The sequence below is a fragment of the Schistocerca americana genome, chromosome 3 (assembly GCF_021461395.2).
Source record: "Schistocerca americana isolate TAMUIC-IGC-003095 chromosome 3, iqSchAmer2.1, whole genome shotgun sequence".
Lineage (NCBI taxonomy): Eukaryota > Metazoa > Arthropoda > Insecta > Orthoptera > Acrididae > Schistocerca > Schistocerca americana.
The window spans coordinates 637,082,438-637,107,441 of NC_060121.1; positions in this window are offsets into that span (position 1 = coordinate 637,082,438).

The window sequence follows — 25,004 nt, forward strand, 5'->3', positions numbered from 1 at the left end:
ACATGCCTAATGCTCATGGCCCTGTGACTATTGAATACTTACCTTTCCAATTGCCCGACAGATTACAAACCAACAACCTCCACTTCATAGTCACCGTGCCCAACTATATTACTTCTCCTTTGAAGGCATTACCTACAAACAAATTTGAAGTATGGCTATGGACACCCACATGGCAACTTCCTGTGCCAACCTATTCATGGGCCATGGAGAGGAATCCTTTGTATACACCCAGAATCCTAAACCTCTCACCTGGTTCAGATTCATTGATGACATCTTTGCGGTCTGGATCAAGCATGAGGACACCCTATCCACATTCATACAGAGCCTCAACAACGTCTCTCCCACTTGCTTCATCTGGTCCTACTCAACCCAACAAGCCACCTTCCTAGATGTTGACCTCCATCTCAAACATGGCTACATCAGTACCTCCATCCATATAAAACCTACTAACCACTAGCAATACCACCACTTTGACAGCTGCCGCCTGTTCCTTACCAATAAGTCCAATAAGCTTAGCCACCCATAGTCATCGCATCTGCAGTGGCAAGCGGTCCCTCTTGAAATATACCGAGGCTCTCACTCAAGCCTTCACAGACCATAATTATCCTCCCAACCTTATACAAAAACAAATCTCCTGTGCCTTATCTTTACAATCTCCCACTACCACCCAAAGTGGTAGGCATTACAGGCCATAGGCTTTATTAGTGACACTGTTTTTTTTTTTTTGTACCTATCTGTGACTCAGCATCTCCACATAATTTTGTTTAAATAATGTTAATTTTTAGAAACCTGATTTGGTTTGTACAAGGGAAAAGGATATCAGGCTTTTCCACTGACTATTTAGAGGAAGGGATCTGATACATTACATGTCAGATTCACTGCAATTATCATATCTTTAAGATACTAACGTGTTGATTACAATTTTATTTTAAATCCTTCTGCATAATTTTCCATCTTGTAAATCATCTCAGTATTTTGAGGACCACATACTGGACACAAAAAAGAAAGTGGAAGTAGAATCTAAAACGGGAAATGGGGCAGAAAAAAATTCCAGACAAATGTCACTGGAAATCACTTGTAGGCTATCATGATTTATAGCAGAGGCAGTGAAAGAAGATCTCTGACAGCTAAAGTGAACTTTCTGGGGCTGCTTTGCATATCTTCCTTAACCAACTGCCATGCGGGATTAGGCGAACGGTCTAAGGCGCTGCAGTCATGGACTGTGCGGCTGGTCCCGGCGGAGGTTCGACTCCTCCCTCAGGCATGGGTGTGTGTGTTTGTCCTTAGCATAATTTAGGTTAAGTAATGTGTAAGCTTTGGGACTGATGACCTTAGCTGTTAAGTCCCATAAGAGTTCACACACATTTGAACATTTCTTCCTTAACCAACCTCATAACTCAGTTCTGTATAACTCCTTGTGCTAACACCTCAGTGTTGCTGGAACCCTATATACAACTTGTTTTAGCATGCAGCCATTTGTACTTTGGAGTTGAAAGTCGGCAACAGTGCTGACAGTTGTCAGGAATCTTCTCTCACTGACTGTACTGTACTGTTGTTATGAATGACAGAAAGAAGACAAAAGCACACTTGAGCCAATGTGTTTTCAAGCCAACACAAGATATTCTAGTAATAAAAACACAAAAGATAAAAATCATTCATATGAAGAAAACATTGTACAGTTTTTGGATCTTTTTCATCTTCCCCATTCTGGTCAACATCCAGTGGTATCACTAGCTGGACAAGTCTTGTCCATCAGTCTATTTGTAATTTGTTTATTCTGTCCTTCTTCCAGAATGCTGTCCTGTTGTACAAAGATGATTTGTAATTTGGGTCAATGGGGCCTCCCAGCTTTCTAGAACTGATGGAAATTCCACACAAGAAATAAGTGTTCTTTACCCCAGTCCTTCCAAAAGTTATTGGTTCTCTTCAGCTGAAGCTTAAATTCTTTCACTAAACATGCTGTCTTTGGTGGCTGAGGTCCTGTGGGTAATGTAAAGTCCCACTACTGTGCAGAAGTGCACAAAGGTAAACACTTTGTCTGCAGTTTGTGTGATGAGTCTTGAACTAAGGGCAGCTTTTGTGTTCATGAGTACTATTTGAAGACCTTCCTCATCCTCACTGCAGCAGTTAAACACTTTGCAGATGCATCAGTTTGTGGAATCAACTGTACAGCTCCTCCAACCTCCCCACCAAGTCACACGTGGTGCTAAAAATATGCACAAGACGCTTTGTTGTGTGGTGAAGTAGTGGGTCCTGTCAGCAGAGATTACAGTTTGGAGTTCAATTGTTTCTCAATTAGTTGGTTGACACTTTTGGGCATTATCTCTATAATTACTGTGTCGTGTGCCACCCCAACCTGTTAACCTCCATAGAGTTTATAAGAATCTGTCTGTTGCTGAGTGGTTGGTTGGTTCTAAATGGGCAGCTCTAGTTTCAGTACAAGTGTATCCGAAAATGTAGCACTAATTTGTAATTTGCTTATTTTTGAGCATGGTGGTACATCAAAATTTGTTCCACAGATTTCAAACTGTTTGTGAGTCTTTACTGGCACTTTTTCTGTTAACCAGAGACGCTACATAAAATTTTACAGAAAGTAGATAGTGTCATAGGACAATATTGATCTCACAACAGGTATATAGTACTCACAAGGATTTATTTGTGATAGGACCACTCATGATTAATGATGATGTACTTTGATATGTGTATACTCATATATGACTATATGGATGTTCAAGGAATTGTGGATCCCTTTTCTAAAAATAAGACGGGTTACAATCTTCATTAGAGTCTCAGTGTATTGTAGATAACCTTCCAAATGCACTATAAATAGGGCCTGAAAATCTTTGATGTGCTCGATAATGTTGGGCCTTTCACCAAAGCACCTATTTCTGGGAAAAAGTATTCTTCCTGCACAGTCTTAGCCAATGTGAATGAGTGTCTGCTACCTCTTCCACTGTAAATTCCTTGTGTGTACCTTACTGCTAAACAAATTTTCTTTTGAAGTAGAGAGTCAACAGCAGTTTGTAATAGTTTCCAGTAGGGACTTAAATACATTCATTTAATCTAGTTGTGTCTATGATAGCTATGGCACCTGAATGAGGAAAGACTGAGTAGCCTCACAGCTTACAATGAGCTAGGTGCAATTTATGTGAAATGACTACATGGTTAGAGCTTAGTGGTCCATTCACCACCCTTTTTTTTTTTTTTTTTTTTTTTTTTTCCTTCGTCTTGAAAGGTACTCTTTGTACAATGTCTCCAATTTGCCAAATGTCTCGAAATAAGATTTTCTCCACAATACATATTGGTGCCACTAGTCACTGAGGGTTGTGAAGACTTGCAGTGGCTGTTAATAAATTTCTTCCAGGTGCTACTATTTCCAAAATTTCATCACTCACTCATAGAACATTATATTTTTCAGAGTTCAGTAGCAACATCGGTTTGTTATGTTCATTTGAATATGAAGCCTTTGAATCAATAGATTATTCTTTGGCCGGCCGCGGTGGCCGTGCGGTTCTGGCGCTGCAGTCCGGAACCGCAGGACTGCTACGGTCGCAGGTTCGAATCCTGCCTCGGGCATGGGTGTGTGTGATGTCGTTAGGTTAGTTAGGTCTAAGTAGTTCTAAGTTCTAGGGGACTTATGACCTCAGATGTTGAGTCCCATAGTGCTCAGAGCCATTTGATTATTCTTTGTCTTCCATTAATTTCTTACTCAAGTTTATTAGTGTCACCATTGTACCAGAAAATGTGATAAAATCATCTATGGGTGTCAACTGTACATGATCCTTTATAATACACAGAAGAGCCAAAGAAACTGGTACCTGCCTAATATTGCATTAGGACCCCACAAGCACGCACAAGTGCCACAGCACAACATGGCATGGGCTCAACTAATGTCTAAAGTAGTGCTGGAGGGAACTGACACTATGAATTCTGCTGAGCCGTCCATAAATCTGTAAGAGTATGAGGGGGTGGAGATCTCTTCTGCACAGTATGTTGCAAGGCATCCCATATATGCTCAATAATGTTCATGTCTGGGGAGTTAATGACCAGTGGAAGTGTTTAAACTTAGAAGAGAGTTCCTGGAGCCACTGTGTAGCAATTCTGGACATGTGGGGTGTCACATTGTCTGCTGGAATTGCCCAAGTCCTTTGGAATGCACGATGGACATGAATGGATGCAGGTGACCAGACAGGTGACGTATGTGTCACCTGTGTGTATCAGGATTCCCATATCACTCCAAGAGCACATGCCTCACACCATTACAGAGCCTCCACCAGCTTGAACAGTGCCCTGCTGACGTGCAGGGTTCATGGATATATGAGGTTGTCTCCATACCCATAGATGTCCATCTGCTCGATACAATTTGAAATGAGACTTGTCCAACCAGGCAACATGTTCCCAGTCATCACCAGTCCAATGTTGGTGTTGACGGGCCCAGGCAAGGTGTAAAGCTTTGTGTCATGCAGTCATCAAGGGTACATGAGCAAACCTTCAGCTCCGAAAGCCTATATCAATGATGTTTCATTGAATGGTTCACACACTGACACTTGTTGATGGCCTAGCTATGAAATCTGCAGTAGTTTGTGGAAGGGTTGCACTTGTGTCATGCTGAATGTTTCTCTTCAGTTGTCATTGGTCCCATTCCTGCAGGATCTTTTTCTGGCTGCAATGTTGGAGATTTGATGTTTTACCAGATTCCTGACATTCACTGTACAGTACACTCGTGAAATGGTCGTGAAGGAAAATCCCCACTTCATCGCTACGCTGTGTTCCATTGTTCATGCACTGAATATGACACCACATTCGAAGTCACTTAAATCTAGATAACCTGCCATTATAGAAGCAGTAACCGATCTAACAATTGTGCTAGACACTTGTTGTCTCATATATGTAAGTGTTCCCTGCAGTGTCGTATTCTTCCTGTTTACATAGCTCAGTATCTGAATACAGTTTCTTTGGTGCTTCAGTGTATATCCCAACCTTAGATTGTCATAAAAGCCCCATTGGTCATCATTTCTTAATAGTTGTCTTTTCTTCACTTTAAAACATCTCTCAACATTGTAGAAAATGGTTCAAATGGCTCTGAGCACTATGGGACTCAACTGCTGAGGTCATTAGTCCCCTAGAACTTAGAACTAGTTAAACCTAACTAACCTAAGGACATCACAAACATCCATGCCCGAGGCAGGACTCGAACCTGCGACCGTAGCGGTCTTGCGGTTACAGACTGCAGCGCCTTTAACCGCACGGCCACTTCGGCCGGCCCAACATTGTAGAAGAGGTAGATACAATGACTGTGGCATTTCAAGGGAGGAAAAGAACTCACTGCTGGTCTGCAAGCACAAACAAGCCAGCTCTTTCCTACTCACTTCTTGATTGTTGCTTGGTCCAACTGCTTCCAAATCTCAGAGGCTATGGATAGTGTTACCAACTGACTCTTCAAAATTCATAATGAGATTAACTATAATGTACTTTGCTAAAACTCCTGGGCCACTTAAACTAAAAATGCTAACCACTGAGAAATAAGTATTGGCAATGCATTTTCCACTATCTCCTAGTAACAACACACTTCAATAAGTAACTCTGAAGTGTTATGTCTTGTTTTGCATGCTGTGTGGTTCTTCAGTGGATACAGGAGTAAGAAACAAATGCCATTCATGAACAGAGAATTCAAATATCCTAACATCAAAGAGTAAAAATACTGTGTAACTTTGTTGCTGTATTTGCAGTGTCAGTTGCTAACAGTAGATTTGAATCTAGAAATATATACAGATACAAAAGATTTATACATATGTTACTCTTCAATACAATGTCTATTCACAAAATGTCAAGCCCTGGACTCTATGAAATTCTGTAAATGTTATTCAACTGGCAAACACACAAAATGGGGTCAGCACTTGAATGTTCAAACTTAACTACACCCACCGCTGGAGAGATGTTTGCATCTCACTGGCAGAGGCATAATCATTAATAGTTAAATATACTCGTAAGAAACTATGTAACAAACCATGCCTTACTAAGGGTAGAAAAATATCTTGTAACCGGAAAAGGGAGATGTATCTGACAGCAAGAAAGAGTAGTGACCCAGAAACTATCAAACATTATAAAAACTACTGTGCTATATTAAGAAAAGTTATTAAAAAATCCAGAAGCATGTGTATCATGTCTGAAATCAGCAACTCTGATAATAAAATTAAAACAATTTGGAATATTATTAAAAGAGAAACAGGTCAACCAAGAGCACAGGAAGACAGTATTACCATCAAATTGAATGAAAACTTCACAAACAAAAAGTCAGAAGTTGAAAATATTTTTAATAATCATTTTATAAATGTTGTGGATATGGTGGGATCCAGGTGTTCATTAGAAGATGCTAGGCTGGTAATGGAAGAGGCCATACCTATGCAATTTGATACAATTGAAATCTCACCCACTTCTCCCTCTGAAATTAGGAAAATAATAAACTTGCTTAAAAGAAAAAACTCACATGGAATTGATGGCATTTCCAGCAAAATACTAAAAGCTTGTTCTCAACAGATAAGTAAGATTCTCAGCCACCTGTGTAATAGCTCTCTGGAACAGGGCATTTTCCCTGATAGACTGAAATATGCTATTGTTATACCTTTGCATAAAAAAGGGGATAGATCTGATGTCAACAATTACCATCCAATCTCCCTTCTGACAGCTTTATCCAAAATTTTTGAGAAAGTAATTTATTCAAGAGCAGCTTCACATAACTGTAAAAATGAAGTACTAACAAAATGTCAGTTTGGTTTCCAGAAAGGTTTTTCAACAGAAAATGCCATATATGCTTTCACCAATCAAATTTTGAATGATCTGAATAACCAAACAACATCCATTGGGATTTTTAGTGATCTCTCAAAGGCTTTTGATTGTGTAAATCATGAAATTCTGCTAGACAAGCTCAAGTATTGTGGCATGAGTGGGACAGTGCACAAATGGTTTAATTCGTACCTAACTGGAAGAGTGCAGAAAGTTGAAATAAGCAGTTCTCATAATATGCAAAGATCAGCACACTCCTCAAACTGGGGAACTATCAAGAATGGGGTTCCACAAGGGTCGGTCTTGGGTCCTTTGTTGTTCTTAATATATATTAATGACTTGCCATTCTATATTCATGAAGAGGCAAAGTTAGTTCTCTTTGCTGATGATACAAGTATAGTAATCACATCTGACAAACAAGAATTAACTGATGAAATTGTCAATAATGTCTTTCAGAAAATTACTAAGTGGTTCCTTGTAAACGGTCTCTCACTGAATTTTGATAAGACACAGTACATACAGTTCCGTACAGTAAATGGTATGATGCCATTAATAAATATAGACCTTAATCAGAAGCATATAGCTAAGGTAGAATATTCAAAATTTTTAGGTGTGTCCATTGATGAGAGATTAAATTGGAAGAAACACATTGATGATCTGCTGAAACGTTTGAGTTCAGCTACTTACGCAGTAAGGGTCATTGCAAATTTTGGTGATAAACATCTTAGTAAATTAGCTTACTATGCCTATTTTCACTCATTGCTTGCATATGGCATCATATTTTGGGGCAATTCATCACTGAGGAATAAAGTATTTATTGCACAAAAGTGTGTAATCAGAATAATAGCTGGAGTCCACCCAAGATCATCCTGCAGACATTTATTTAAGGATCTATGGATATTCACAGTAGCTTCTCAGTATATATAGTCTCTTATGAAATTTGTTATTAACAACCAAACCCAATTCAAAAGTAATAGCAGTGTGCATAACTACAATACTAGGAGAAAGGATGTTCTTCACTATTCAAGATTAAATCTAACTTTGGCACAGAAAGGGGTGAATTATACTGCCACTAAAGTCTTTGGTCACTTACCAAATAGTAACAAAAGTCTGACAGATAAGATTAAGGAAAAAATAAAAATAAAAATAAATTTAAAAAATGATATTATATTAACTTAATTATGTTATTAAATTAACTTAATTATGTCATGTATTGGAAAATTTGACTCGTTCCACATCATTACGAAATATCGTATTCATGATCCATGGAACTAGTATTAATCTAATCTAATCTGGCACTGCCCTCATACTGCAGTGGCACCTGTAGGAAATATGGTGGTGTAACTGGCAGTGTGTGTATTTGAAAGTGCCACTTACCAGATGACAGCTGATACCGCAGGTATGAATATAACATTCTCCTCCAGTAGAACTAAACTATATTTGATGGGCTGAGTTAATTTGTCATCTCTGGAGATAGGTGGGTTTTTGTAACACAATGTAAACCATTGAAGGCAGTGACTGTGAAATCAAAGTTCTTCCATGCACTTCTTAACTTGAGATTCACAAGTCAGCAGGGAACTGATATCGAAGAACATTCCAATCTATATCTAGCGACAATATCATCTGTAATTTTAGGTTATCAATCAGGCATTGACTGCTGAAGATGGACATCATCCAGCACCCAAAAAACATGGCTTGTCCATTTGCTCTTGTCTCTTAGTCCTGTCACATTTACACTTGCTGCCTCAAGATAACTAACTACTCACTGAACTGTTGATAGGAATGCAAATTAGATGTTTGTAGGCTTCTCAAACAGTCTCTAATGTTGTGAACCTGATAGGAAACAGAAAATGCTGATTTCTCAATCTTACGATCTTGAGATGGTCTGGAATATCCTTTACTCTGTTGGAATCTTGTGCCCAGTAACTGTATTGTTTCCTAAATATACAGGTAAGCACCACTGTATGCCTAGTCTTGCACTTCAAACAAAATTCCTTGAAATGAACATTAGGAGCAGTGACAGTAGGTAGTATGTTCATAGATGCACTGTCTTTACCTATATTTTGTGTGGTGACATTTCATTGACTCCTTCACCTAAAAATTTGATTAGTCTTTGTTGGTCCCTTTTCAATAGTTGTTCCTTTTGATATGGATTGTCCAGTGCCAGTGAATGTTTGAAGGGAAGGGATGTGCAGAATATTTACAGGAGAACATTGTCATGGCCACCCAAAGACTTCAGAGACTGGATCCACCTGTAACATTTCACGAATGTTGAATGAAGAGTTTCAGAACATTCAACTCACATAGGTCTTATCTTCTCTAAGTTATCCGAATGAGCCTGCATTATCTGCTTGTGATCTCTGTATCTTGCCTGAAGAATTCTCTTAGCATCCCTTTAAGTTAACTCAGTCACTGCATTGCCACTGATCAGATGTCTGGGCTTGACTTCAAGATGATCTTAAAGGAATGTGTTTATTAACAGTGGACAGATATATTACAGTTGATATAATTTTCAAACCATTCCCAAAATCTACTGTCTGCAGCCTTAAGCATTGCACACTTTACTTCATTAACATATTCATCACAGAGAGCTACATGTATTCTATACTCCTCACCTATGAGAAGGTTGTGGATCATGGAGAGTGTTGACAAGGTGAGGCAGAAGTGACAGCAGTTCTTCCAGGTGCTCCTTATGATATTTAATGTCTTGGGTGGTTTTTCATAGAATAATTCCTTAATAATGGATATGAGGAACATGATGTGGTGTATCTCATGAGACCTGTTTTCTATTCAAGCCTTGTACCTGTTCACAAGGCATTGTTGTCATCATTATTCAAATAACACACTACACAAAATTAAATCTTCCATTGCTTTGAATAAACAGTGGCTACTTGAAGCAACAGGAAATAAAATGGATGATGAGAGCCAGAGATATTAGTACCGGTACTCAGTGTGTAACAGTTGGTAAGTGTTTAAAGACCATACCCACAGCAATATAGTCACTTCTTGGTTCAAAGCATTTTACAATACTTATTAAATGACAACAGCAAGTGTAATGAGCCATAATAATTGTCTTCTCTGTAAAGATTAATCTAGAGCATACAGCTGTGTGTCATATCTTTTGTGACGCAGCAGCTACTTATCTCCCAGTAGGTGCCAGAGGGCAGAAGTGTACATTTAGCAGTAGCATGCAAGCTTTCTTCCCCCGGTTGTTGACACCCCACTGCTCAGCTGTGATTGACAGAATGAAGAAAATAGCATGTACTTGAACCAGACTGTTTTGCGACCCACAGTTTATTATCAAGACAATGTAAACAAAATATATTTTATAATATAAATTCAGACAAATATGTATAGTGCCATTGCTCTTCTACACCAATGGCAGTTAATCTGCCATTTAATGCAGGTTTGAGTGTGTTGGTTTTCGCAGACATACCTGAATGTTATGAGATTGTTTCAATATTGAGAACTGGTCATACAGGGTGTTCATGTGACTGAGCTAACTTCTTACCAAATTCTGATTTCTTCCCACTCTGCTATGGAGTCCACAAGGGCTTCCATGGCAGATAGAGCTCCCACGTGTTGTTCCCATCATGTCACACACACACAGATATCCAATCACACCACACTTCATCAACACAAAACTCTCAAACACAGACACAAAGAAAAAACTCAATAGCAGGGAAAACCAAGAAAGACAACAAGTTTAAAGCGAATTCAGTTCCTCTCAACCAGATGAGACTGCAACGAATCCTAATGAGACTTCAGTTCCAAAAAAAGAAAGCGGCTGCTGCATCTACAAGTGACAATGGAACCCATCATGATGAAGATGCTACGGAAGCTGAACCAGTTCCAAATATTCCGGCCTCAAACTGTTATGAAGCTCTTTCTGGTGACAATGAGTCAAATACCACACAAAATCAAAGCAAAAATTGACCTGACCATTCAACCAAAGTTGACAGGACTCCAAGAGCACATGTTCATCCAACTGTTGTCTACAACACCAAACTTTATTTGCAGATCCTCAGAGCCATTAAAGAAAAAATGGTTGATCCCTCACAACAAGAACTGGGAAGGGAAACATTCCCTTTCAATTCATTGAGGAACAGGACTCTCACCTGCTCCATACCCTCCTTAAAAATGAAAATATTCCATTGTATCTCACAAATTAAATCCTGAAAAACAGCTCAGGGTTGTTGCTAAGTCTTTCACCAACTTAACAGGACAACAGATTCTCCTGCCAAATACTCATCTCTCTTTCTTTAAAATAAAACTTGGCTGTAGATAATACTTACGACTATTTTTCTGCATCATGTTGAACTTGGTTCCAAATCATCCATTGATGAGAATTTTCCTCTTGTAGCTGGGATAATTGCTTTCAAATTCTTCTTATTGTGGGTTCTTGTGGAGTCCTTTTGATGTACATGATTGTAAACTTCCCATGTTTTCCTGCTATGTTACCTTCTTGTTCATTACATGAGAGCAATCTAGAGAGAGTGTCTGGTACTACATTATGCTCCTCTGTGACATATTTTGTCTGTAAAACAAACTGTTTTATGAATAAAGACCATCTAATCAACCTCCCATGTTGTAATTTGGGTACATTAAAGCCTTATGATACGTAACTACTATAGTGTGATGGCCCCAAACAATGGCTAATATTTCCTTTTCATTGATACTGTAATTCTTCTCAGAACTGGTTAGCCAATGGCTGCCACATGCTATTGTTTGCTGTTGCTTCACTCCCTTCTCTTTGATTCTTGAAAAAGCTGATGCCTGATTCTGTAATCAATGGCATTCACTGTGAGGCAAAACGGTAAGCTCAGTCCAGGGAGCTCAGGGTTATTGTATTAGCTAAAGTTCTCTTTATCTTCTCAAATGATATTTGACATTCCAGTGTCCACAACCAATTGTTATTATTCTTATGTAGCCTTGCTAAGTGTGATTTACTCAGAGATTGCTCTGGAATAAATTTGCAGTAGAATTATCATACCTCATACGTCAAATAATGATTTTAATTGCAATGTGTGCTGTAATTTTCAGCTTCATTCTGTCCTTTTAAGTGCCTTGAATAACTCTTCTAGGATTTGGTAATGCTCCTTGCATTGTTCTGTAGCTACCAGAAGGTCATCAACATAGCAAGTTAATCTAGGACACATCTCAGACTCCAAAACAGTGTCTACAACTCTGATAAACACTGACATAGATAAGTTAATACCAAAGGGCACCACGCTGTACTGGTAGGATCTTCCATTGAATAGAAAGGCTGTGTATTTTCTACTATCTTCTGCCAATGGTATCTGCCAGTACCTACACATTAGATACCAGCTTGACAACTACCTCACTCCTCTAAACTTTTGTAAAATTTCTGACATGTTTTCAGCCTGTTTGTTTCCTCTTTAATGATCTTCTAATGTGGCATCCAGAACTACACATAAAATTCAGTCACTATCCACTGCTCCATCTTTCTAAGTTCTTCTTCCGTAGCAGCTCTATTAGCTAGTGATATGGAATAAAGTTTCACAGCAAAAGGTTGATACGGTTTGTTTCTTAACCGATATTCATAAGTAAGTATCACTCCTGGACAATTTGAAAATACTTTTTGTACTTTAGTAGCAGTTCCCCAAGAGCATTGTGCTAGTCCATAGTGATGTCTACCATGCGATTTACTTTTTCCAATATTTTCTCTTCTACGGTCTTGTTGCCAGTGGGGTCCTGATTGTTGTGCCTTTCTTCCTGCCTCTCTATGTCAAGTTGTTTACACTCCTTAACCGAGCGAGGTGGCGCAGTGGTTAGACACTGGACTCGCATTCGGGAGGACGACGGTTCAATCCCACGTCCGGCCACCCTGATTTAGGTTTTCCGTGATTTCCCTAAATCGCTCCAGGCAAATGCCGGGATGGTTCCTTTGAAAGGGCACGGCCGACTTCCTTCACCGATGAGAAAGATGACCTCGCTGTCCGGTCTCCTTCCCCAAACCAACCAACCAACCAACCACTCCTTAAGTTTTAATCGACATACTACTGCTTTTTTTTTACACGACTCCCTGAAACAGTATACTTTTTGTCCGATTATCCTTTGTGAACTCCAAACATCTGCAATCACAATCTACAGTATGTCCATTCCTAAGACAACACAAACAATCAGTTCTGGTACCGCCAAAAAGTCTTGGTCCGCCTAAAAGTTCCCTAAATTGATAGTTGTATATACTGATTTGGTAACAGGCTTGGTTAACATTCCTGTGACACTCTTGATTCTAACCTTAGTCACTGGCATTGTTAGCCACTAGTGCTACTCTCCATATAGTACCTACCCTCACTTCTAATAAGGGCTGAAAACTATCTTCAATTATCCTATTGTCCCTCTGACTTCTAATAAAAATATTTCCACTTCTTCACATGAGTACATAATTGAAATTCCTCTCCAACCAACAACTGTCTTCTTATCCAGCAGTTTTTGATGGTTTGTTTAGGCATGTCTTCTAGTGCATTGTCTGTTATGTAGCTGACTCCATAACCAGTTTCTTCTTTGTCTTCATCAGTTTTTTCTAGCCATCCTGCCCATACAGCAAATAACATCACGTCTTCATTTCCCAACAATTTGAGTCACATAATTTTAAAGGTTCCTCCTTCCTTCCAGTTAACATAATTCACTATTAATTCTATTGCAGCTTCAAATTCCTTTTCGTTGTTTACACCTGTTAAATCGCCATGCCTTCCCACTCTCTCCTTTGCTCCCTATCAATCTAGAACCTCTGCCTCCTCATTTCCTCCACTGTTCTCCCCACCATCATCTTACTCTAACTCCTCCTCCACTTTCTCCTTGTCTTCTACACCAATTAGTCTTTCTCTCTTTACTATGATATTTTCGTCTCCTCCATTCTCATAAAGGTTCCTGCTTTATTCAATGTCCGTAAGATCCACCTTGTCTCTCTGAACGCCCTTTTGGTCTCTTCAAAATTCACCCTCATATCACTCAAGTCAGTTGTCATCCTCAGTGTCTTCTTCTTCTTTCTTCTATAACAGTATTCTCAAACCCCGCACTCCCCTCATATCTAATCCAGGAAATAATTTGCATCTTCCGAGCTTCTTCTACCTCAATGACTTTGTCTCTCTCTCTTCCTCATCACCTTTTCCATCTTTATTCTCCTATTCCTGTTCTATGGCTCTTCCCCTTTCATTGTCTCCTTTCCTATTTTCATCCTCTTCAGTATCAGATTCTACTGTCTCCTAAGGCTTCAATCTCTAATAACACAACATCCCATAAATCTTACCATTTATTGCTGTGTCTGTTCACCTTCATTTGTTCTAAATTTCATTCTACATTGGCTTAGCTGGCTTCAACTATGTTATTAGAACTGGCATCCATTTCATTGGTTGTCTGACTAGGATCTGTCTTGATATCATCACAAACTGGCAATTCTGATTCTTGCATGACCTCTCAAGTCATAATTCTCCATGCTGAAATTAACCTAGTTGCTTCTTCATTTCATTGAAAGTCAATCCTACAATTGGTGGCACCTCTTTAGCATTACAGATCCTAAGCTTTATCTCTTTATATTCCCCATCTTCTGTCTCCTCACTTTCCTGTCCATTACCACTCTCTTCTTCTGCCTCATGGACTTGAGTATGTGATATTTCTACCTCCCAACCATCATAGCATCCACTGCCACTTCTGTGTGACTTTGCCCTTACCCTATTTTGTTCTGTGTTGACCCAAGTGATGTACACTTGCTTGTCCGTTGCTAAGTACATCTGTTTGATGCACTGGCATGGCAACAGATCCACTGGAGGGGGCACCTTCTCTGCTTACTTCTACCCCTACCTGTGGCTGTCCAACTTCACATGGTAGGTACTCATTGTTGCTGCCCACCTTGATCTGCACTTCTCTTTGTGTTGCCACTAATTTTGGTAAACAAAGTATTTACTTACCAGTCCTGTACTCATCTCTACTTTTTCTTTTACTTTCATAGCTAGTACGGCATGTCCTTTGCTGGCAGTGCCAACTACTTGGCCCTGGCCACTGTCTTGTGTGTGCAAACCTTCACAAGTGTTCCTTAGTTTTCCTGCCAGTTCTGATTCTTCTCCTTTGCCTGCTCTGCTGTTGTTTCTTCCATTGCTGGGTCTTCCTAGATCACTTCTACCTCTTCAACCTTGTGGTATGTTATTAATGTTTTGAGTCGGTCCATTCATGTAGTCAAACGTTTCTCAGGATGTCTGTAATTATTGAATTGCAATTTTGCCCATTGTACCTTCCTCAGAAAACTTTCTTCATTCATCCAAGGACCTCCTCCCACTATTTCCTGTCCTGCTTTCACCAACTTCTTCCATAATGCCATATATTTCACTGCATCACTCCCAGATTGATTAATATATCATTTTAGTCACTGTCTAGTGAGTTTCATAGCAAGTGTCAATAGTCATTTGTTTTGAAAACTAGTTGTCACCAGTGGTTGTTTTCATCAGTGTCTATAGCAGAGTTTCATAGTGCATATCTATAGCCAACTGTTTGTTTGTTTTGCAAGCTAGTGGTTCCTCATAGGCAGTAGTCAGTCAGGTAGCAACTGCTGGCTGAGTGACAGGAAAGTAACAGATTTTGTGACTTTCTACAAGTTCCCAACCTAGTGCGACTTAAGTAGTTTCATCTGTGTTCATTGCTAGTCTTTCTTGAATTTCTGCTTGTTAATTTAATATTTACTGGACACAGTTCTCTCGTTTTCGTTTGTGTCAGAAAGCAAACAATTTTTGACATTTTACAAGTTCCTAACCAGGAGCAAATTATTTTGTCTCACCTGTGTGCTTTGGTAGTTCAATTTTTGAGTCTCTGCATGTTAATCTAAACTACTAGACAGTGCTTGCATTTTCGTTAGTGTCTACTGTAGAGTTCCACAACGCTTGCCAATCGCTGTTTGCTTGTCTGTGTAGTGTAGTTCTTCACCGTCTTCAGTATGGACTAGTACAGTATTTGTTGCATGCAGACATGAGCTGAGGCGGTGGCACTTTGCTCTTTGGCCTATCTGGTTAGTCTGATAAAGAGGTTTCAGGTGCTATGTGTGGCTGACTGTGTCCCTTACCCAGATGCAGTCCCTTGTCCTATTTCACAGGAAATGTCTCAGCCTGCAAGGCCTGGGCAGTTTCAGAGGGTGGGATTAATGGTACTTGGGAGCTCCAATGTTAGGCACTTTATACGGGCCTTAAGATGGCCACACACGTAACTGCATGGTTGACAAGCACACTTGTGTAAGTGTGCTTGAGCAAGCATGCACAAATTCCTGGCTCCTACACACAGTTCAAGCATGCTTGCATGAGCATTAGTTTATTTACCAGAAAATGTAGGCAGCAGCAACAGAGCAATCAGTTCCATCACTGAAGTGCAAAAGGAAGTTAGTGTACCAAATGTAGAGGTTAGAAATTTTGGCCTACACTTGCGCGCACATTTCAATTTAATGTTTATGCTGCAAACAGCATTGACAGAGCCATTTCTTGGGTGCCAATCAGCTGTCAACTGCTATGTATTGCAAGCCTATGAAAGTACAAACAGAGACATGGGTGTGACAAAAGCTTGCAGGATTTCTGAAACTGAAATTGACAGTTTCGAGCTGAACAATGGTGCTTGTTGTTACTAATCCAATATCAGATCTCAAAGGAAATTTGAAATTAAAAAAAGTCATCATTATTGCTGCTTTAGTCAAGTAGTCGATCATAGGAAACACTTTTCTTTATCACTCATGAATGACTGCCCATCCAGGGTAAATGATGCAGGCTGAGATAATACCTTGGACTCTAACCTACACAAATAATGGTGATTTTATACACACAAACAAATTTACCACTTTAAAGTAATTCAGGACAATGGGAAGGCAGTATCAAATCACTGTCGATATGAACAATTTGAATTGAAATTTACTTCTTTTTGCTGGGAGTTTATGACTATTTCAAAGGATTGTCTTTGCAAAACTCCGAAATTCTCCTCACAGCGCTGAGGCTTATTTCTGTGAAAGTCGTTGTTTGTTTCATCAGCTGAGATGGAGCTCTTTATTTTTGTTTTCCTGTTGGCAACATTCACTGACATTATTGTTTTTATTGCTCCACTCCATAAAGTACTACCGCTTGCTCTACTCTGATGAATGGAAAGAGTATCTGGTGCTGCCCATGATGGATCAGGAACCACTTCATCACTCATCTGTAAATGTATTACTGTGTGATGCAATACAACAATCACTTCAAAATGGCTACATGCGCAAGGATCTGCATTAGATCATTGAGGTTGACAGCAAATGAACACAAAACAAGAGTGGGACGAAGTCATCCAACTCATAACTAGCAAGCCCTTATTCTCCTCTTTGCGAACAAGTTGTATTAGAACTGTTCCACCCTGTGGAACGAACTTTAGTCAGTGATCTGTGTGGCACCTGAATCTATTTCCTTTGAGACACTACTTGTACAGAATGTGTTGGCAATTTCATTGTTCACGTGTGACATCTCCGCACTGTGAATGGTGATCATTTTGAAAAGATTGTGATGTTATTGCACAGACTGCTTGCAGAGGGTAAGTTTCATTAAGCAAGCTGATACTGTATAAGCTGCGCAGTGTACAGTGCTATCTGCTAGCACCTTTTAGAATTATTTCGAAACTTGTGTATAAAATTCTTGCAACTTTCATAATAAACATACCTTTCTTTGTACCCCGCCCCCCCATGAACCATGGACCTTGCCGTTGGTGGGGAGGCTTGCGTGCCTCAGCGATACAGATAGCTGTACCGTAGGTGCAACCACAACGGAGGGGTATCTGTTGAGAGGCCAGACAAACGTGTGGTTCCTGAAGAGGGGCAGCAGCCTTTTCAGCAGTTGCAAGGGCAACAGTCTGGATGATTGACTGATCTGTCCTTGTAACAATAACCAAAACGGCCTTGCTGTGCTGGTACTGCGAACGGCTGAAAGCAAGGGGAAACTACAGCCGTAATTTTTCCCGAGGGCATGCAGCTTTACTGTATGATTACATGATGATGGCGTCCTCTTGGGTAAAATATTCTGGAGGTAAAATAGTCCCCCATTCGGATCTCCGGGCGGGGACTATTCAAGAGGATGTCGTTATCAGGAGAAAGAAAACTGGCGTTCTACGGATCGGAGCGTGGAATGTCAGATCCCTTAATCGGGCAGGTAGGTTAGAAAATTTAAAAAGGGAAATGGATAGGCTAAAGTTAGATATAGTGGGAATTAGTGAAGTTCGGTGGCAGGAGGAACAAGACTTCTGGCCAGGTGACTACAGGGTTATAAACACAAAATCAAATAGGGGTAATGCAGGAGTAGGTTTAATAATGAATAGGAAAATAGGAATGCGGGTAAGCTACTACAAACAGCATAGTGAACGCATTATTGTGGCCAAGATAGATACGAAGCCCACACCTACTACAGTAGTACAAGTTTATATGCCAACTAGCTCTGCAGATGACGAAGAAATTGAAGAAATGTATGATGAAATAAAAGAAATTATTCAGATTGTGAAGGGAGATGAAAATTTAATAGTCATGGGTGACTGGAATTCGAGTGTAGGAAAAGGGAGAGAAGGAAACATAGTAGGTGAATATGGATTGGGGCTAAGAAATGAAAGAGAAAGCCGCCTGGTAGAATTTTGCACAGAGCACAACATAATCATAACTAACACTTGGTTTAAGAATCATGAAAGAAGGTTGTATACATGGAAGAACCCTGGAGATACTAAAAGGTATCAGATAGATTATATAATGGTAAGACAGAGATGTAAGAACCAGGTTTTAGATTTTAAGACATTTCCAGGGGCAGATGTGGACTCTGACCACAATCTATTGGTTATGACCTGTAGATTAAAACTGAAGAAACTTCAAAAAGGTGGGAATTTAAGGAGATGGGACCTGGATAAACTAAAAGAACCAGAGGTTGTACAGAGATTCAGGGAGAGCATAAGGGAGCAATTGACAGGAATGGGAGAAATAAATACAGTAGAAGAAGAATGGGTAGCTTTGAGGGATGAAGTAGTGAAGGCAGCAGAGGATCAAGTAGATAAAAAGACGAGGGCTAGTAGAAATCCTTTGGTAACAGAAGAAATATCGAATTTAATTGATGAAAGGAGAAAATATAAAAATGTAGTAAGTAAAACAGGCAAAAAGGAATACAAACGTCTCAAAAATGAGGTCGACAGGAAGTGCAAAATGGCTAAGCAGGGATGGCTAGAGGACAAATGTAAGGATGTAGAGGCCTATCTCAATAGGGGTAAGATAGATACCGCCTGCAGGAAAATTAAAGAGACATTTGGAGATAAGAGAACGACTTGTATGAATATCAAGAGCTCAGATGGAAACCCAGTTCTAAGCAAAGAAGGGAAAGCACAAAGGTGGAAGGAGTATATAGAGGGTCTATACAAGGGCGATGTACTTGAGGACAATATTATGGAAATGGAAGAGGATGTAGATGAAGATGAAATGGGAGATATGATACTGCGTTAAGAGTTTGACAGAGCACTGAAAGACCTGAGTCGAAACAAGGCCCCCGGAGTAGACAATATTCCATTGGAACTACTGACGGCCGTGGGAGAGCCAGTTATGACAAAACTCTACCATCTGGTGAGCAAGATGTATGAAACAGGCGAAATACCCTCAGACTTCAAGAAGAATATAATAATTCCGATCCCAAAGAAGGCAGGTGTTGACAGATGTGAAAATTACCAAACTATCAGTTTAATAAGTCACAGCTGCAAAATACTAACACGAATTCTTTACAGCCGAATGGAAAAACTAGTAGAAGCCAACCTCGGGGAAGATCAGTTTGGATTCCGTAGAAACACTGGAACACGTGAGGCAATACTGACCTTACAACTTACCTTAGAAGAAAGATTAAGGAAAGGCAAACCTACGTTTCTAGCATTTGTAGACTTAGAGAAAGCTTTTGACAATGTTGACTGGAATACTCTCTTTCAAATTCTAAAGGTGGCAGGGGTAAAATACAGGGAGCGAAAGGCTATTTACAATTTGTACAGAAACCAGATGGCAGTTATAAGAGTCAAGGGACATGAAAGGGAAGCAGTGGTTGGGAAGGGAGTAAGACAGGGTTGTAGCCTCTCCCCGATGTTGTTCAATCTGTATATTGAGCAAGCAGTAAAGGAAACAAAAGAAAAATTCAGAGTAGGTATTAAAATTCATGGAGAAGAAATAAAAACTTTGAGGTTCGCCGATGACATTGTAATTCTGTCAGAGACAGCAAAGGACTTGGAAGAGCAGTTGAATGGAATGGACAGTGTCTCGAAAGGAGGATATAAGATGAACATCAACAGAAGCAAAACAAGTATAATGGAATGTAGTCTAATTAAGTCGGGTGATGCTGAGGGAATTAGATTAGGAAATGAGACACTTAAAGTAGTAAAGGAGTTTTGCTATTTGGGGAGCAAAATAACTGATGATGGTCGAAGTAGAGAGAATATATAATGTAGACTGGCAATGGCAAGGAAAGCGTTTCTGAAGAAGAGAAATTTGTTAACATTGAGTATAGATTTAAGTGTCAGGAAGTCATTTCTGAAAGTATTTGTATGGAGTGTAGCCATGAATGGAAGTGAAACATGGACGATAAATAGTTTGGACAAGAAGAGAATAGAAGCTTTCGAAATGTGGTGCTACAGAAGAATGCTGAAGATTAGATGGGTAGATCACATGACTAATGAGGAAGTATTGAATAGGATTGGGGAGAAGAGAAGTTTGTGGCACAACTTGACCAGAAGAAGGGATCGGTTGGTAGGACATGTTCTGAGGCATCAAGGGATCACCAATTTAGTATTGGAGGGCAGCGTGGAGGGTAAAAATCGTAGAGGGAGACCAAGAGATGAATACACTAAGCAGATTCAGAAGGATGTAGGTTGCAGTAGGTACTGGGAGATGAAAAAGCTTGCACAGGATAGAATACCATGGAGAGCTGCATCAAACCAGTCTCAGGACTGAAGACCACAACAACAACAATTCTTTGCACTCGTTGACCAATCTTAATTCTCGAGACATTTAATTTTGAAATCAGGGACTCCTTTGCTGGGCACCCTGTAGATGCAAATTGAAGGGGATCACTCTGTCAGCTGCAGCGGGACATAAAGCAGAATCAATAGCGACAAGTGAAAATGTGTACTAGACCAGATATCCTACTTACTGACCAGGTGTGTTAACCACTGCACCAACTGTGACACAGTGTTATCACAACTGCATGGACTATTTTGGCCCTCCTCACAGCTGATCCACATACCCACCAAGCGTCACCTATCCGCAAATACATCCATTCTCCTGTGGGAATCTCAAAGTAATGAACATGGTGTCAATGGAAAGGGACTGCAGATATGTGGCGCTCAGTGGAGATATGGATTAGCTGGGAGGCGTGCTGAGACACATCTGCATAGTTGCGATGATGCAGTGGTTAACACTCCTGCCTAACAAGCAGGTGATCTCAGGTTCGAATCCCAGTCCAGTACACATTTTCACTCATCACTCCTAAGTGCGCTTAATGTCCCTCTCCAGCTGACAGCAGTGTTCCCCTTCAATTTACACTTAATATTTCACAGCTGCGGATTCTGCATGGTGTCTGTTCTTTTGAACATGCTGAAAGAACAGACATCACACATTCATATAACCCTGTAGATGGTTAGCAGTTCTTGTTATGGCAGTTAGCACCATATACAAACTATGGTATAATATTTCTTTTCTTAACAGAGCCTAGAGTATCATTAAGAGAGCCTGAGGGAAGTGTGATAGGACCACTCTTGTTTTCTACACATATGAATGCTCTGACTGACAGAATGAGAAGCAATATGCAACTTCTTCCTGATGACGCTGTAGTGTGCACGAAAGTGTTGTCAGATGACTGTAGGGGGGTGCAGGTTGACTTAGACAAAGTTTCTATTTGGTGTGATTAATGGCAACAAAAGTGTATGTTAATGCTGGTAAGTAGGAAAAATGTTTTTATGCAAAACTGGTGGTGTGCTGCTTGTAACCATCATGTTGATCAAATATCAAGGTGCAACACTGTAAAACAATATGAAAGAGAAACAGCTTGTAAAGTCAAAAGACAAATGGCTGATTTCAGTTTATTGGGAGAATCAAGAAAAGTGTAGCTCATCCATACAAGGGATCACTCACAGAAAGCTAGTGCGACCCAGTCTTGAGTACTGCTCAAGTGTTTGAGTGTTTGGGATCTCCATCCAGATGGCTTAGAAGACTTCAAAACACTTCCAAGATAAGCTGCTATATTTGTTACTGCTTAAGTCAGATCAATATGTGAGTATTATGGAAACATTCTATAACTCAAATGGGAATCGCTGGAGGTAAGAAGACATGCTTTTCACAAAACACTGCTGTGAAAGTTGAGAGAACTGGCATTTGTAGCTGACTGTGGAGTAGTTCTGCTGCCACCAATGTAACATTTCACATAAGAACTGCAAAGATAGGATAAGAAAAACAGAGAAGCAAGAAAAATAGAGAAACAAATAGTGTTTTTCCCCCTTGCTCCATTTTAGAGTGGAACAGGAAAGGGAATAACTATTAATTGTACTGTTTCTTCCAAATTTATGGAAGAGCAGTAAAAGCAGTTGTCCCAGCAATTGTCTAAAAATTGTGGTAGAGAAAGTGAACTCCATCATAGTGAATCACCTAAAACTTTCACCATATATATTGCAGAAATGGAAATTGCTACTGATATGCAGTTTTCACAGAATGGACTGGTAGTCAGGAGCTCGTACTGTTAGTCAATAAACAGATTGTAATAATAGTTAGAAAGTGTATTTTTTGCCCAAATATACATTTTTAACATGGAATAATGCCTATTGACATTAACAGATTGAAAGTAGGGTAAATTAGAATGTGTTTGTTGCAGGACTCTACTGCAAGTCATTTACGAGATATTGCATTTTGAAAAGTTTCCATACCAACATCTGTTTGTGTCATTCTATCTGTGTAATTGTGAGGTATGATGTGTTTGCTTACAGTGTGCTTGTGTGTTCCCTGAATGCATTGCAAATTGCTAATCAGTCAGTGTGTGACAGTCCAAGCAGTAGTTCACAACCGGATGACAGGATTTACCATTGCAAGAAAAGCCGACACACTCATAGTGTGTGGAGAGTGTAGGAAGATTGCAGTTTGTCCTTGATGTCCCAATAGACATCAACCACCTCAACAATTATTTATCAACCTCTTCAACCAGTTACGTGAAAGTGGTAGTGTAACACCGAGATAACGTAACAGAAGAAAACAAGTGACAACAGAAGAGGGGGAGAAATTAATGTTCTTGCCACTGTTGCAGTTTACATGCACATTAGCTCCCGCACCCTCAAACATGGAAACGGCATGAGTCAGGCAAGTGTCCTACCGATTCTCCATCAGCATAGGTTCCATCCCTATACATCTCTCACTATCATGAGCCGCACGGAAACAATTATGAGAATAATACAGTGTAGGCTTTCACAGGTGGTATTGTCTTCACTTAAAACTTCCGAGCTGATAAGCCATCATCGATGTATAAAACTATCCCCTGATGTTTTGTCTCTCACTGCAGGAGACATCCTCTGAGGTAAAGTGGCGAATTGCACTCAGGGTTGAAATGTCAGTACTTTTATACATCGACCACGGCCTATCAGCCCAGAATCGTGCTAACTTCTGTATAAGGGGTGTTCAAAAAGAAACGAGCCAGAGGCATAATTACATTAATTAGAAGAACCAACCCTGGCTGTTCAGACACTTGTCCCACTGTGACACTAGGCGACGAATGGCTGTCTCATAAAATTCCCAGGGCTGTGATGTTAACCAGCCCGCACATACAGGTGGACGTCGTCGTCCGAGGTGAATCATTTGCCCCTATACTGATGTTCTTCTTTGGCCAAGATGCCCCCCTTCTGATTCACTTCCTGCAGCATGGGACAACAGTGAATGCCCAGCATTACTTGCAAACCTTGACCACCCTCCGCCAAGAAATCAAATCAAAACGACCAGGCAATCTCACCTGGGGGGGGGGGGGGGGTCATTCTGCTCCACGACAATGCAAAGCCTCATACGGCCAACACAATCACTGCACTCCTGCAGAAATTCAAATGGGAGGGTCTTGGCCACCCTCCATACAGTCTGAACCACCTCCACGTGATTATGTCATTTTTGATTTCCTTGAAAAGGCTCTGAGGGGCAAACGATTCACCTCGGCCGATGACTTCCAGCTGCATGTGCGGAACTGGTTAACATCGCAGCCCCAGGAATTTTATGAGACAGCCATTCACCGCCTTGCGTCACAGTGGGGCAAGTGTCTCAACAGCCAGAGTCAATACTTCAAAAATACAGGTACTGGTTTCCGTAATTATGCCTCTGGCTCATTTCTTTTTGAAAGCCCCTTTTCATGTACCTTGTTTAGTGATTAAGCCATATTTGTGGTGACCACGTAAACTATGAAAAGATGAACTGTTGGTCTGTTGATAGCCCCTGTTGGCTTTCTCAGATGGAACGTCAGAATACATGGAGTGTATAAGTGCACTGTGGGATAGTGAACCATCAGCTCAGGGGGAAAGCTGAAAGATGCCGTCTACAAGGGCATAACAACCACACCTGACCATATGCAACGACATATTACTGCTGCCTACTTGGAAATATCCGCTTAAGTGCAAGCACACGTACAGCACCGTTCCGCACCAGACTGGAAGCGTGTATTGCCACTGCTGGTGGTCATTTTAAACACAACCTGTGATGGTCAATTGACTCGCTACTGGTCATAATCCACGTAACTAGTGTACCAGTATACATTGTGTTGTTGTTCACTGTATGCTACTACACGTACTGGGTAAGTGGCAGTGTAGGAACTTTTCAAAATACAACATATCATGAATGACTTGCAGTATCTTGCAACAAATACCACTAACATTGTAATTTACCCTACTTTTAATTTGTTAATGTCGATAGGCATTGTTCCATTCTAAAGATATATTTGTTGTCGCCGCCCTGCGTCGATCTGCTGTCGTCGACATCTTTGACTTAAGCTTGTTATTTACCGAATATGCCCGGCTAGTGGTGGCCGGTGGGCAGGAAATCGCGTTAGAAATCACAGTGATTGAGAAGTCACAGATATCACGATAACAACTTTACGGAATCTAATTGCGATTTCAGTCACAGTTAGCTGTCGCAAGTAGCATTTCACATTCAACGCCGTGAGCCATCTGTTGACCGAATTTCGTAGTGCTTTCTG